Source organism: Suricata suricatta, chromosome 2 (assembly GCF_006229205.1).
Source record: "Suricata suricatta isolate VVHF042 chromosome 2, meerkat_22Aug2017_6uvM2_HiC, whole genome shotgun sequence".
Taxonomy (NCBI): Eukaryota; Metazoa; Chordata; class Mammalia; order Carnivora; family Herpestidae; genus Suricata; species Suricata suricatta.
The window spans coordinates 112,186,592-112,202,887 of record NC_043701.1 but is presented as its reverse complement, the minus strand read 5'-3'; the positions used below and the strand labels follow the sequence as shown (position 1 = coordinate 112,202,887).

Below are 16,296 nucleotides of genomic sequence, written 5' to 3'. Positions count from 1 at the left end.
TAACAGTGCTAACAAAAACATCTAGCAGGGTAATTGTAGAGAATTTGAACCCTGTTCCAAAATCCTGTACGTGCATGATCTCATTCTGGCTTCATGAGCTCTCTGTAGGACAGTGTGACCTTACCTGCACCATGTGTTAGGGGAAACTGTGGTTAAGGAGGCTTGACCAAGCCACAGAGTGAGTCATGTAGAATGAGGTTCAAGCTGGGGTCAGTCCTCCATCAGCCGCAGGGAGAGGCTCAGGATGTCAGGGTTCATGAAGAAGTGCGTGTGATACAGCAATGAACGTGGTGTGGTCATTACAGTCACTGTCCTTTTTCATGTCAACAGCTTTCTTGCTGTGTGCAAGTTGGGCTCTGGGGGCAACTACACTGCTTCTAATATCGCCCTTTCTATTCCCAGCTTCATAAATGCAAGGGTGGGGCAGAAAGACAAGATTGTGATTATTTTTTTTAAATATACATTTTTTTTCTAGTGGGTTTTTTTTTAATGTTTTATTTATTTTTGATACAGAGAGAGACAGAGCATGAGAGGAGGAGGCGCAGATAGAGAAGGAGACACAGAACTAGAAGCAGGCTCCAGGCTCTGAGCTAGCTGTCAGCACAGAGCCTGACACGAGGCTCAAATCCACGAATGTGAGATCTAACCTGAGCCGAAGTTGGAGGCTTAACTGACTGAGCCACCCAGGCGCCCCAAGATTGTGATTATAAGTGCACGTTTTGTTTACCTTGTGAGTCTGGAGATTTTTAATAATAGGTGTCTCTGCACGGGCATATTGCAGGCATGGTGACTGGTGTACTTCTGACCAACAATGGAAAAACTGGTCATTTTGTCTAAACCCTGCTGCGATCCTCGATTTCCCTCCGTGGATTTAACTATGACACAGGAGCCTCTCTCAGGATTGGAGGAAATCATCACTACTTGAATATTTGCTGACGCAGTGTGTGGACAAAGGGCTTTGATGTGGCTAAGAAGGTAGAATTATTGCATCTACTCAGATAGGAAAAGAGGCCAGCACTCATGTGTAACATCTAAAAATGGGGAGAGTGGGCACGGAATTGGGGGAAAGCAGGTTTAGCAATGCAAAACTGAAGAAGTCTTGCCTGTGCCACATAAAGAGAAGGCTTATGTAAGAAATAAAAAATCGAAAGGAGTCCATGGCATTCTCCAAAGGATGAGAAATACAGTCTCTGAGGCTGGAAAAGACTGTAGAAAACTTTTTTCCCTTCTTCTCCCTCCTCCCCTTTGCTCTTTTCAAAATCCCAAATTGGAACTGCTTAGAACACATCTTAGTTTGATTTCATGTCATGAAGGTGAGAGATCGGAAGATCTTCTGGCAGACCCCACACTGCCTGACCCTCATGGAAGAGGACAGAAATTTACAATTTCAATGCTTTTCCAACTGAGAAACCATATGCTTGTGAACAGGCTTTCTCACACCTTTTGATGTACTGGGAATTATTTTGGCTTTAAGGGAGAATAAAAGACAGATCCTCCTACAAAGGTCCTCAAGATGGAAATCAATTCTAGGCAACTGCTTGGCAATAATGCCAGGAAAACACACTAGATGTAAGACGGACAAAGTCCAGATGACAGTATCGTCTGGAATGCAACGTCTAGCAATTGTCTGGTTTTGTAATGACACTTGTTACCAGGATGCTTGTTCTCAGGTGAGACATGATAGATGGAAGATTAAGCTAAAGTATTACCCAAGACCAGCACTAAGAGGTAAATAAACAAATCAAAATATCACTGAGAAGCCTAATGGAAGGAAACTCAGAGAAGAGACATTTAAAGAGAAATTGGACTATGTACAGAATCCTAAGATGAGTAATTTATGGAAAGATATTTATGTTGAGGGTATTACCCATTTGTTGGTGTGAACACTCAGTTAGTTCACACAAGGCCCAACAGATCTGACCTCAGTGATTTACAATATAACTCAGCACTTGCTGGCGAGTCAGAGATCAGTTCTCCAGGGAACACCGACAAATTGCTCCCATGGATATAAACTCTGGAAGGAAAAAACAGGTCCTATAAAACTGTACCAAGAAAGCTTGAATGGATAATTCACATGAGAAGAAGTCAAGGGCAGGAGAGTTGGTAGGTGAGATGAGGGAAGCAAAGACAGAGAAGGAAGTAACAATTCTGTGTGCTACTAACTCGTGAGGCACTGATTAATTCCCAAATCATTTCAACAACTTTGTGAAGCAGGCATCATTGTCACTAAGTCATAACTGAAGAAAGTATTTTTTCTGAGAGACTAATTCAGAGTTGGAACTTGAGGCTATGCTTGAATTTTACTTCAGTGATTTTCCTGATTAAGCCTCACTTAATAGTAAGGCATATGTAAAGCAATAGGAAAACTTTCAAAATCTGAATGGCAATAAAAAATACAAATAAATATGAAAAGTGACACATATTATATTAACCAAAATTATAAGCAAGAAAATATAAATGCAGATGAGGCTATTGGGAAAACAATTGATAAATTCATAAATTCATGTCTATAGTGGTACTATAGACATATACAGCCCATGGACTCCCCAACCTGATCCATATCTATATTAAGAGTCCCTAAATATATTCATGTCTTTGGACTATTAATCTTACAAATTATCCCAAGGGAATAATTCAAAATTAGAAAATGGCATACTTAGGATAATGTTCATTGCAGCTTTATTCATTATGGTGAATAATGGAAACAATTTGTGTATCCAACAGGGGAGATTCTAAGAAAATGTTGCTAGATTAACTCCATTAAGTTGCAATACAGAGAATGATAAAGAAAGCTGCATGTAAAATTGCATGTTCTGATTATAAGTAGGAACAAAGTCTATAGGTGAGTAAATACTAGCTGGTGACCAGGAAAAAGAAAATAGTTGTGCTAGGAGTAGAGCAGAGATGAAGACATTTAAGAAATCCTAATCCCCTTCTTAACATATAATTTAAAACTGTACTAATTTAAAGTATCTATTGAATTAAAATATAGACCCACAAACACAATACAGTTGGAGTACATGTTTATATGGTTAAATGATTTCCACATATACAATATTATTTTGTCATATCATTAACTGGTTGATAGTGGAGGAAGAGGGAAAGAGGTGTGGTTTGTATGATGTTGGGACAAACTACATATATTTTAACATAATGGTGTAAACAAATGTTTTTCACATTATGACGGCCATTGGAAATTAGGATAAGAGAGCGATAGGAAGATTTTTTGTGATAATTCCTGGTGTCTGTGGTTTTAAATGGATCTATGACCAACCGTCTTTCCCACTATGTATCATGGCTTTTATCTTCTCACTTCTCTCCATCCAATATTCTAGGGGAAGTAGGTGGGCTGCAGAATTCTCCCACTATTCATTTTCTATTCTAGACCTCACCCTTGGCCCCAACAAGGTCTCCTCCATCTCTGGGAAGACAGTGTGCCTTTGGCAAGGCAAGAAGAAGGAGCATCTGAAGCAACAAGAGCAAGTATTTGGTGCTTGCTTCTGCCTCGTGGAGGACTAAGGGTGAGCAAGCAAGTGCTCAGAAGGTGTCCTGTTCACCCCTGTCCACTCTTGGTCTCATTCTTGATTCTAGGTGGTAAAGTCCTCGTCTTTGCTGCTCCAACACACTCCCTGTCTTCTAGAAGTGAGATGAAAGTAGAGAAACTATTACCCATCTCATGTCAACAGTTTTTGGAAAGTGAAGGTGCCTCCTAAGTGTATAAATCTTACAGATCATTAAACATTCACAAACCACATCACTGCCCCTCTTCCTGTATTGTATTTATGCATTTGTACATAAAAAGAAACACAAAATTAAGTGTAATTCACGTACCATTCAATCTTTTTTGGACAAGTCAGCAACTCCATTAACCTTCTCTATTTTTTTCTTCTAAAATGTGTGTGTGTGTGTGTGTGTGTGTGTGTGTGTGATGCATAGTGAAAAGAGGTGCGTCTTCAATAAATTCAGGAACAGAGGCAAGTTTGAGGTGTCTGGTAATGCAGTGAGTGAGATGCTCAACACCATTAGTTATCAGGACATGCAAATAAAACCTCCACGAGAAGTCACCACACACTCACGGCTTGCACTAGAATAACTGACTACACTCGTGTTGGCCAGGACAAGACGTGAAGCTACTCCCATCCCCATAATTCACTGCTGATGGGAATGTAACATGGTGTGACCACTTTGGAAAACAGTTTTGCAGTTTACTGTATAGTTAAACATGTTTAGTACATGGCTGGGCAATCATACTCCTAGTTAGTTTCCCAAGAGGGATAAAACATACATCAATGCAGAGAATTTTATACCAGTGTTCATAGTAACTTCGTTCACAATTATACCAAACTGGGAAAGGAGATGTTCATCAGATGAAATAGAGACATGCTCATATAATGGAGCAAAAAATGTAAGAAAAAGGAATGAGCTGTTCGTATTCACAATACCATGTAGAAACCTCAAAAATATTATGCTGAGCCACTCTGGAGAAACAGTATGGAGGTTCCTCAAAATATTAAAATAAGAACTACCCTACAACCCAGCAGTTACACTACTAGGCATTTATCCAAGGGGTACAGGTGTGTTGTTTCAAAGGGGCACATGCACCATAATATTTATAGCAGCACTATCAACAGTAGCCAAAGTGCGGAAAGAGCCCAAATGTCCATCGATGGATGAATGGATAAAGAAGATGTCATATATATATACAAGGAGTATCACTTGGCAATCAAAAAGAATGAAATCTTGTCATTTTCCAACTCTGTGGATGGAACTAGAGGGTATTATGCTAAGCAAAATTAGTCAGAGAAAGACAAATACCATATGACTTCATTCTACGAGGACTTTAAGACACAGACCAGATGAACATAAGGGAAGGGGAAGCAATAGTAATATAAACACAGGGAGGGGGACAAAACATAAGAGACTCTTAAATATGGAGAACAAACAGAGGGTTGCTGGAGGGGTTGTGGGAAGGGGGATGGGCTAAATGGGTAAGGGGCATTAAGGAATCTACTCTTGAAATCATTGTTGCACTAACGCTACTCGGATGTAAATTTAAAAAATAAATTAAAAAAAGAAACAATGAATCTATTTTTAAGTAAAACCCTGTATTAATAAGAAACATGGAATGTGAATACAAAACAAAAGATATTATCAACTGAAAAAAAAGAAACTTGAGGGTAGAAATAATTAAAAAAAGAAAGATTTTAAGAAAGCTAATCATATTTTATATGATGGAGAAAAAAATCTAAAAATAATCTAAACACATAATGGTAATGGAATGGATGAATATGTTAAATTATATGTTTGGGAGTAACGAACTTGAATTTTCTTCCCTTTCTGAACAGATGCTCGTTTGATTCTTGATCTAGAAGAAGAAAGTGTTTGTAAATAATGTATGCTTTATATATTAAAAAAAAATTACACTGAGCAACAGAAGCCAGGCACAAAAATATATATCATACGATTCCATTGTTAGAAAACTCTGGAAAAAGGAAATCTAATCTGTGGGCCAGAAAGCAGAGCAGTGATCACCTGGGGCTCACGGTGGGTGGTGGGCATGTGTCAGCAGACAGAGGGGCAGCAAGGGAGCCAGGTGTGGTGACAGAAGTGGACTAAAGATTCGATTTACTGGTAATAACATGGTAGACGAATCTGCTTAACCTCATCCAAATATACATGTGAAATGGGTGCTTGATACTGTATATACATTATACCTCACTATAGTTCATTAAACAGAACCTTAGCTGGTTTCTTAATTCTTCTTTAATAACAGAGATGATCTCTTAAAGATTAAATATTTTATTTTTCAAAGTAATTCTTAATATTAAAATATCAATTTTGAGACACCAGGAAATATGCATATCTCAGATTTCTTTTAAAGTAATCCAGTGCTGGGGCACTCCGGTGGCTTAGTCATTTGAGGGTCTGACTTGATTTCAGCTCAGGTCATGATCCCATCCATGATCACAGGATCGAGCCCTGCGTCAGACTGCACTGAGCATGGAGCTTGCTTAAGAATCTCTCTCTCTTCCTTTGCCTCTCTCCCCCACTTACTCTCAAACAAACAAACAAACAAACAATCCAGTATTTGTGGGAAAAGCGGGCCATCTAGAAGAAACAAGCTGGCCATGTGCTGCTAATTACTGGAGCTAGGTGGTGAGTACAGGGGGCTGTTCATGTTCTGCCTACATTTGTGTAAGCCTGTAGTTCTTATTTAAAATGTTTTAAACATGGAGTGCCCGGGTGGCTCAGTTGGTTAAGCTTACAACTTCGGCTCAGGTCACGATCTCATGGTTTGTGGGTTCGAGGCCCACGTGGGGCTCTGTGCTGACAGCTTGGACCCGGGAGCCTGCTTCCGAGTCTGCATCTCTCTCTCTCTCTCTCTGTCCCTCACCTGCCTGCACTCTGTCTCTCTGTGTCTCTCACAACAGGGAAATGAAAGGGAATGGAAATTGGACTTCATTGTTTTCATCCTACGTTTCCCTTTTAAGGCGTTAGAATGCTTGCTAACTTTGGGGAACGCGGGCTGCAGGCTTGCCGTCACATGAGTGGGGTTTGGGTCCAGAAGTGCTGAGCCCCTTCCTGGCTGACATGAGCATGAATAGGCCCCATGCTGACACAGCCTCCTGAATTTTCCAGGGAGATTGAAGCTCAGGATGAGGTCAGTCAGAATAGAAATTGATGAACAACGTAGAAGGTGGTGTTCAACTATGTAGGCAGGGATGCCCTTTAGAGAAATTAATGTCCCTTTCAGTTTCTCAGTGTTGTATAAAATAGGATATGGCATTTCCTGCTTGATCTTATTACCTCTAGAACTACTCGTTCTTTCTGTGAATAAGACCCCAAACTGTTTTTCTAATGAGCAAGAATGGACACAAAAAACATATACAAATTACCAACAAAGAACATAAGCTTCTGCGATCACACTCTGATGCGTTAAATTAGAATTCTGTTTTCCAGAAGCCAACACATTATGGATGAACTGGGAATTGTTCTTAATGTTGAAGTAGAACAATCAAACACCAGGATGTTTAAGAGTGCGGGCTGTTCAGAAGCAATGCATAACCCCATTATTTTGGGGCTTTAATTTTCCTGTGGACATGAGCTTTTAAAAATTTGACTTTATCTTCTTGTAAAATGTTTCACTCTAGTAATAGGGGCTTAAAGGAGTCCAATAGAAAGGGTCTGACTATATCGAACAAGGACTAGAAAAAGGTTTAGAATAGAGACATTACATCTGTTTCTTTTCCAAGAGGGTCTATATTTAATTATTCTAAGAAATCTCAGGAAGAGAGCATGATACACTAGGGATCTATTACCTCTTTGGGATATAAAGGAGTAGAAATCATCATCCTTGCCTTTGAGAAGGCTACATGATCTTTTGGGCAAAAAGGTAATCATGTTGGGAAAATGACAGAAGGTTACATATATATGCATATAATGCGTATATGGTGTGGATCTATCCATCCATCCATCCATCCATCCATCCATCCATCCATCCATCTTCTAATGTGGTGCTCAGTGTTATTGGCAATGAGTTCTGTGGCACTATGGGAAAGGTGTAGATTCATAAAGAATAAACTAGAAAAGAAGGAAATGCTCTGTGGGAGATAAGCTAGATCTTAAATTCTGAGTGTAATTCATAAAGTAACAGAGGGCGGAAGTGGTTCAGGGACTGGTGGGTGGACAACAAGAAAAAAGGCTCAGAATCAAGAATCAAGATGATTTACTGTGGGATCAAGGGAAGAATAACACTGAGCTGATTTATAGGAAATTAGGCTGGAGCCAGACTGAGGGAAGTCTTGAAAGCTGGTCATTAGTAATTTGTGCTTTATCCTGAGAGAAAAGCAGAGTCACTGCATGTTTTGAGTAGAAGGTCGATGTGCTAGAGATGGTCTTTCTGTGAATAAAGAGCTATAAGCAATGCTGAGTAGATACAAAGGGACAGCAAACACAGAGAGCAGAGACCAAATTAAATTCGGAAAGTATGTCCTTAAGTAATGAATGAAGAACATTTCTAAGTAGCAGTAAACTTCCAATAAAATTAGGTGCTTCCAGTCTATGAGTATTGCCGAATTTCAGAGCAATTCAACACAAGACACTGACTGAATATTGTGGGAGGAAGACAACAAGGTTTGTAACAAAATTACAAAGCTGCATGAACACAGAGAAGGATGTGTTCCATTCTCATCGGGCACAAGAGAGCAATGTGAGGTCTGTGTTGGATCCTGCGAGGTGGGGTGGGGTTTTGACAGCAAGACATGGGGATTCAGGTGCAGGGGTCCTCGGGAAAATGTCAGCTGGGAACATGGCACGTAGCCTGCCTGGTGCATCTATACTTCTGGAAGGTGGCGCAGGCCAAAGGAAAGAATGAAGCAAAGCTTTTTTGAGAACATTCCCTTTGGGCTTCAGTCTCCTCATGGGGCTCTCTGTTTTTATGGCTTGAATTCACACTGAAGACACGTCAAAAAGGTGGATGATAATCTGTTACAGAGAGGTGAAACAGAGTCATGATGGGGGTCAGTCAGACTGGGGATTGTGAGAAAAAATGAGGCCTTGGTAGAGTCTGGAGGATGATGCCAAGAGTCTAGGCACACAATGACCGATGCATATGCTGAGGCTGGGGTGGAATACGAGGGATGGAATGTACCAGAGGACCTCATGAAAGACACAGATGACTAGACTTTGGTAGTGCAAGGGCTTGACCGGAAGCTTTTGATTGCTGAGACATCCATTTCAGAAACACCCAAGTCAAGTCACCATACTGCCTGTTGTGTGACAGAGGTGCTAATAAAACCACAAGATGAGGAACCAGGCCTCTCCCACGCGTGAAGTTCCCCTTCCTGAAAGCCCCAGAGAATGTAGGTAACTGACTGCTTGAATGACCCCACTCTTCCTGTCCTACATCCTAATTCCCACTCTTATGTTTTCAACTTAATCAATATTGAACCCCCTAAACCCTGGACACCCCACCCTTGGACTCCAAAAAAAAAAAAGGCCGAGCCTCAGGTCATACTCCCTCCTTCTCTCTTTACCTGTGACCTCACTGTGTGGCCTTTGGGTGTGCCTTACACCTTCCAGAACCTGTGAGGAATGAATCTTCTTCCTCAAAATTCCCAGATGTTGTTGCTGAGATGTGTTTTGAAATTAGAAGAACCACAAAGGCTGGCCCAGCCCCAACATTGGCTCTGACTGGGGAAATGTCAAGGGGGGCTTGCCACAGGCAGGAGGGACCAGATGAGTCTCTCAGGCAGAGATCAACATAGTAACTTCTTGACTGATCAGATACAAAAGCAAAAGGAGATTAACATATTTGGTACAGTCAAGTTACTAGGAAAATAGCAATTCCTTTCAGATAAAAAGAAGAAAATGTGTGTGTCTAAATTTCAAGAAAAATGGCAAATGGTTCTGTTTCAGAAATGCTGATTTTGACTCATTCAGCCATTTAAACAATTAACAACACAAAAATTAAGCCTTGGAGAGATAAAGATTAAAATATAAAGACAACCTACCTGTCCAATAGCCATGAGAGTTATATGAAAAGAGCCACACAGAAAAGAAACATATAAAGCATATAAGACAGGGGAGGCAGAGTCAGTCTTAGGGAATAACTATTTTAGGAGGGCAGGAAGCGGAAAAGAAGACTCCAGTCAAAACCAAGGGCCAACCAGAGAACGTGGAAAAACATAAGGATTCACTGATACTACTGATAGTAATGTCAAAAAATAGGTAACAGTTGCCTCAACTTCTGAAAAGTTTTCAGATAGAAAGACTAGAAAAAAATAGGTTAAAAAAGAGAAGGGTTCACCAAAAACCTTTAAGACCAATGTTTTGAGATAATGGAGGAGGAAAAGCCAGATGGCAGTGAGGTAAAGACGGGAGGGGACCGGGAGGGGCAGGTGACACCATGGAGTCCAGAGGTCAAGTGGAAGTAGGGAAACATAGCACTGGGCACACACTAGGGCACTCAGCCATTTAGAGTGAGCGAGAAAAAACAGGGAGGTGAGGTCAACACACATTTTAAATCTTTTAAGAACAAATTTTTAATTTTTAATGCTTAGAATAGGAGGATCAGAAACCAGTAATAGGCTATAAGGGCAGGTGTCAAGGACCAGAGAGACAGGATGGAGAGTCCAGGTTGAAAAGAGGGCATCTTAGTTGAAGGGACACTTCTCAGAGGCAGAGGGAGATATGAGACAGGAGTGGAATAAGGGACTGACATGTTGAAGATGCCTGGAGGGCAATGTGGGAGCTCAGGGCTTCTCGGTCAGGTGGGTGATCGGGTATCCCATTCCAAGAGAACTCAGGTTGGAAGGGCAATGTATAAGACTGGGGGCAAAGAGTGAAGGAGAACTGGAAAAGCCACTGTGAAGAGTAGACTCAGCCATTATGGACGATGCGCAGACCCACATTTATGATGTGCCTTGTCTACAAGGCTTGTGAGAGTTTCTAGTAATGTCTCAAGCTACTGAAACCTGAGAAAAGCTCCAAGGAGGGTGACAGGAGAAGCCCCAGGGGTGGGGTGGGGTGGGAGGAGGGGAAGAGGCTGGAGTGTGAGAGGCAGTGAGGGGGCTGCATGAGGCACCTGTGTGGTCTGATGGGGACTCACAGAGCTGTCTCCAAGGGAGATTCTGAGGAAGCAAAGGACCCGCAATCTTCTTGTGAGGAGAGATTCTGAAGATGAGGGGTGCAGGAGAACAAAATAAACTTTTAAAACTGGAATGGTCCCTCCACCCAAAGGGCAAGGGCAATTGTCTTCTCCATCTTATAGAATAAAACATGAGCATGTGTGGAAAGTGTCTGGATATATGTAGGATGCCCAATTTTTCTTAGGAAGCAAGAACCAGTGTGCTTGTGACTTTTACTATAGAGCCCAAAGAACAGGGCCACACACATGCAAAAATTTGAAAAATGCTTTTGATACTGTTCAATCAGGGATAAATCAAACATGGACTCCAAGCCACTTTGCCTCCCAAACTGCATGCAGGGGCTACCAGAGCTGGGGTAAGAAGGATGACTTCCTTGAAGATAGTGCTTTATGCTCAGAAAGAAAGAACGCTGTAAATATTTATAGACAAAGAAGGTTCTTGGACAAGGGACTAATCATCTATTGCTTTCTGGTGTCATGAAAATATTTTTTGAATGAAGACTACATTAGGATTATGGTAGCTTTCAATTCTTCAAGGGAGCCGGAAGGGAGCCCAGAGCTAAACCGGATCATCATGTTTGTGAATCTTAGGTTCACAGCTAAGAAAAAATTAGTGAATTTTAAAAAGTGCTATACATCTTTTAAAAGACTTTTGATATTTAAGTGGTTTTCACTTTCCACCCAGGATTGTATGCCACTGGCTCCCTAACCTAATGAAATCATCAAAATTCCTTTTAAAGAAGAGATTGCTTCACCCCTTCCCCCATTCCATCCTTCCTTCCTCCCTCCCTCCCACCCTCCCTTTTTCCCTCCCTCCCTTCCTCCTTCCCTTCCTTCCTTCCTCCCTGTTTCTCTTTCCTTCTTTCTTTTTAAAGTTTATTTATTTATTTTGAGAGAGAGAGGGAGAGAGGCTGAGGTGGGGAGAGGCAGAGGGAGAGGGAGAGAGGCTGAGGTGGGGAGAGGCAGAGGGAGAGGGAGAGAGGCTGAGGTGGGGAGAGGCAGAGGGAGAGGGAGAGAGGCTGAGGTGGGGAGAGGCAGAGGGAGAGGGAGAGAGAGAGAAACCCATGCAGGCTCTACGCTATCAGCACAAATCATGAGATCATGACCTGAGCCGAAATCAAGAGTCAGATGCTTAACCAATTGAGCCACCCTGGCACCCTGAAGAAGAGATTTCTTGAAAAGGAAAGACTTCTAGGTGCCATGCTCAGAGACTCTAATTCAAGGGGCCCAGGGCAGGCTCCAGGAATATGTATTTTTACAAAAGAGTCTCTAAAGGAATCCTGAAAGAGTTTTCTACTGGTAATAATTAATACGCTGCAAAATAAACATATTTTGATTGGCACAGTACTATTTTTTAATGTTTATTATTGAGAGAGAGAGAATGGAAGAGGGGCAGGGAGAGAGGGAGACACAGAACCTGAAACAGGCTCCAAGCTCTGAGCTGTCAGCACAGAGTGACATGGGGACCAAACCCACAAACTGTGAGATCATGACCTGAAGTGAAGTCAGACACTCAACCAAGTGTGCCACCCAGGCGCCCTGGCATTGTGCCAGGTTTAAGAGTAAATTGGCATTGCTCAACTCCCATCCCAGATAGACGACTAGCTGTTGTTTCATTTGGAGATCCAGTATGTGTGGTTTTAGTGTTATTTATTCCTCCTTAAAAATATAAATAGGCTTAAAGATAATTAGGCAGAAAACAAAGTGATTTTACTATATATTCTTCCTTTCTCTTATGGTTCCACTCCATTGACTATTATTACATTGATATGTGATGAGATCACCTCCAGCCTATTTGCTTCAAGGAAGTATTTGTGGTTCCTTTTCCCCAAGATGTACAGCAAGGAAGAGAAATATGAGTGTGTCAAAAGTGAATGATATGCAGTCCAGGAGTTTGACACACTGTTGACAAAATTCAGTATGTTCATTCTTTTGATATCTGTGCACGTGTGTTAAGGTGAAAGTTGTAGCTCTCATGGTCATCTGTTTAGAAAGAGGGGAGGGGCACCTGGGGGGCTCAGTCAGTTAAGTGACTGTATTTGGCTCAGGTCATGATCTTGTGGCTTGTGGGTTTGAGCCCTGTGTTGGGCTCTGTGCTGACAGCTCAGAGCCTGGAGCCTGCTTCGAATTCTGTGTCTCCCGTCTCCTGCTCATACTCTGTATCTCTTTCTCTCTCTCAAAAATAAATAAAGATTTAAAAATTTAGAAGAAAGAAAGAGGGGAGAAGACAAAGAAAGAGCAAAAGAGGTGAGGTTGAAATCCCTGATGAAGCAAACAGGACAGAAACTCCAACTTGATAGATATCCCAGCACCATGACAGCTACCGAATCAAGACCTTCTACTCCCCAAACACACGAATCCACATGAGATGTTTAACAGAAGAAGAAAGGGACCCCTGGGTGGCTCAGTTGGTTAAGCCTCCGACTTCAGCTCAGGTCAGATCTCACATTTGTGGGTTCGAGCCCCGCATCAGGCTCTGTGCAGACAGCTAGCTCAGAGCCTGCAGCCTGCTTCTGGTTCTGTGTCTCCTGCTCTCTCTGCCCTGCCCCCTCTCATGCTCTGTCTCTCTCTGTATCAAAAATAAATAAAAAATTTAAAAAAAAAGAAGAAGAAAAAGGAGCAGGAGGAGGGGTAGGGGAAAGGGGAGATGCGTGCATAGAATGTAGTAAAATTTTAATAGATATTCTTTAAAAGATGGAAGGGTTCCAATTTTTCATAGGCTTCATTTTTTAGAAAAACCAAGATGTGAGCTGCCAAGAATCTGTATAGTTCGGTAAGCATAGAAAAGAGGTCGATTATAACAGTCTGAGGATAAATCATAATATGAGGCTGAAGAGTAGGAAAGTAACATTAGCATTTGGAGGATAGTGCTGAATTACGTTAAAGCAGAGAATCAAGAGCCAGGATTGAGAAACTTGCACTGGACTGCCTTTTATGGATGCTGATGACCTTGGCAAATGGTATATATTTGAACTTCCTCTTTCGAGGGGCTGGAAAGGAAGACTTCAGTTACCTAAGCAGAGAGAACAAAGTCCCGACGCCCTCAAGCACTCACTGCATGCGCTGATTTAACTTCTCTGCATCTGGGGATAATACCCTCCATGTACTATCCCTGGGAGAATGGAGAAGGTACATTCAAATAATTTTCTGGGTCGCGTGGCTACGTGAGGGACTCTGGCTTAGAAAGTCTGCCCATTGTCCCATATTCCAGCCATTTGCTCTGTGTCACTGCTTTAAATTTAAATTAAATGTGAAGAATTAGCAGTTCATTTCTTCAAGTTACAGAAGTCACATCTCAGCTGTTCAAGAAGCACAAGTGTTGAGAGGCTGCTGGCCTGGACGGCACTGGGACAGAACATTTCTGTCACCACAGGAAGTAGATTGAGTGAAAGAAGGTCAGGGGGCCAGACAGGCACCTGTAAGAGGACACAAATGAGCTGGTAGCTGGAGGGGAGGGACAGAGAGCCATGTGAAGTGATGTTTATACTGAAACAGAGAGGCTAGTAGATATTTAAGGAGGGGAAAAGGCTCCAGAGAAGAGAAAGACAGGGTGGTTACTACAAATCCTGGGAACAAACGAGGTGCAAGATCACAGGAGATGCAGGAGAAGTTAACAGTAGAGCAGGTATATACTTAGAGGTGAAGGAGAGAAGCTCCTTCACCCTAGAGACATAAGGAGCAGACAGCATGGACAAAAACTGAGAGTTTGAAATAAAAGATACAGAATTCACACCTGTTTTGTTTTTTAATCTAATGTTTATGTTTGAGAGACCGAGAAGCAGAGTGCAAGAAGGGAAGGGGAAGAGAGAGAGGGAGACACAGAATTGGAAGCAGGCTGCAGGCTCCGAGCTGTCAGCTCAGAGCCCAATGTGGGACTCTGAACCCACAAACTGTGGGATCATGACCTGAGCCGAAGTCGAACGCTTAACCAAGCCACCCAGGTGCCCCAGAACTCACACCTGTTAACCTGGAGCAAAAGTAAAAACCACCACGGAAGACAAAAGAGTTAGACTGTGCAAGGGTTTACACACAGGGACCACGGAATAAATGTACTTACTTAGAAGCAAAATTGTAAAATTATTTTTGAAGAAGCTATGAGAAGGACACACAGATACACTGTACAATTTGGCAACTTTTAGGCACCAAATATTTGCTACTTTGTAAATCCATGAATCAACCAATCAGTTATTATTGTTTACTGGGTCCTAACATACCACGTGTTCTGGGCAAACTTACAATGAAATTGAAAAGTCTGGACCTACAGAAGAAGCTTAGAGAACACTATAAGCAGATACTAAATGTTTAAGTACAGCTTGAAAATGTTATCTTAAATTGGGCATGGCAACACTCTGCCACTCGGGTGCACCTCTTGGTTCCTGTCCCTTGGGAGACAGTGTGAATCGTCTTGATATTCCTTTTGGTTGAACCAAAGAAGTGGGATGCCTTCAACACAATACCCATTATTAAAAAAATTTTTTTAATACTTATATAGTTATTTTGAGAGAAAGAGAGATAGAGGGAAAGACAAGTGGGGGAAAGGCAGAGACAGAGGGACACAGAGGATCCAAAGCTTTGTCCGTGCAGAGCCTGATGCAGGGCTTGATCTCATGAATTTGTGAGCTAAAATCAAGAGTCGGATGCTCAACCAACTGAGCCCTCCAAGGGCGCCATTATACCCATTACTGAATCTGCCACTTAGTGTGAGAACTAAAAGTTATTTGTAAATCTAGCACAAATAATATCAAAATTGTGTAGTGAGTCACAAGCAGGAGCCCTTGGTGAAGCTACAGCTTCTTTTTCCAAAAATAAACTCATCTCATTATTAAAAATCCAAAGAGTTAATCACTTGCTTGAAATAAAACAGTAGATCTCAACAGCTGGTCTCAGCTCTAGTAGACATTTAACCCCTAATCAGGGCTTGTCCTTATTTGAGAGAACCATACATGGAACATACGAAGAACTGCAACTTAATAATAACAAAGGGGCACATCTCAGGTCACTCACGAATAACCCCAATAAAATATACTGCGTTGTTCTCAGTTTTCAGTACTTATGCAATAGCACAGCTGTCAGAGTAATAAGATAAATCTTGTAATTTCTCTCCAAGGAACGCAGAGGGAAGGATATAGACATATTAGTCCTATAAAGGACAAAGGCACCAAGGGCAGTGGAGACAGATGTTATTTTTAATGGGATTTTGCTTTATTTTAAAACGCAACCTACCAATGTGAACTCTTTTTTTGAGGGTCAATGGCATACCTGTCCATGCTTCAAATCACAGAACCTAGCTAGAGTTAAGAGGGCTTTATCATGAGATTTAGTACCTAAAATATATTTCAGACAGTGGGGGGCAGTGGGGGGAACGACAGAGTACAAAAAGGGCACTAAAGAAGAAGAAGGATTCTCAAATGCCTGTGCTGGTGCCAATCTTGATGAATTGTTCCTATAAGCTGCTGACTTTCCTGTGCTGAATCAGCAGAGTCCTTACTGCTGAGCCCATATTGTGAGCTAGTCACCTGACTCCTGAAATTCTGGGCTCTTCAAGGGGAACATTTTGGCCGGATGTTTGGTTGTACCTTGGCATTTCTCAATTTACCTGGAATGCTCCAAATTGAGTGCAGTAAATATTACGGAATATTGTTCCATTT

General features: G+C 41.7%; 1 protein-coding gene across 1 annotated transcript in view; it reads right to left on the bottom strand.

Moving 5' to 3' along the window:
- CHRM3 (cholinergic receptor muscarinic 3) overlaps positions 1-16,296 on the bottom strand; it is a 486,812-nt gene that overhangs the window by 233,827 nt on the left and 236,689 nt on the right. The gene's annotated exons all lie outside the window — the stretch shown is intronic.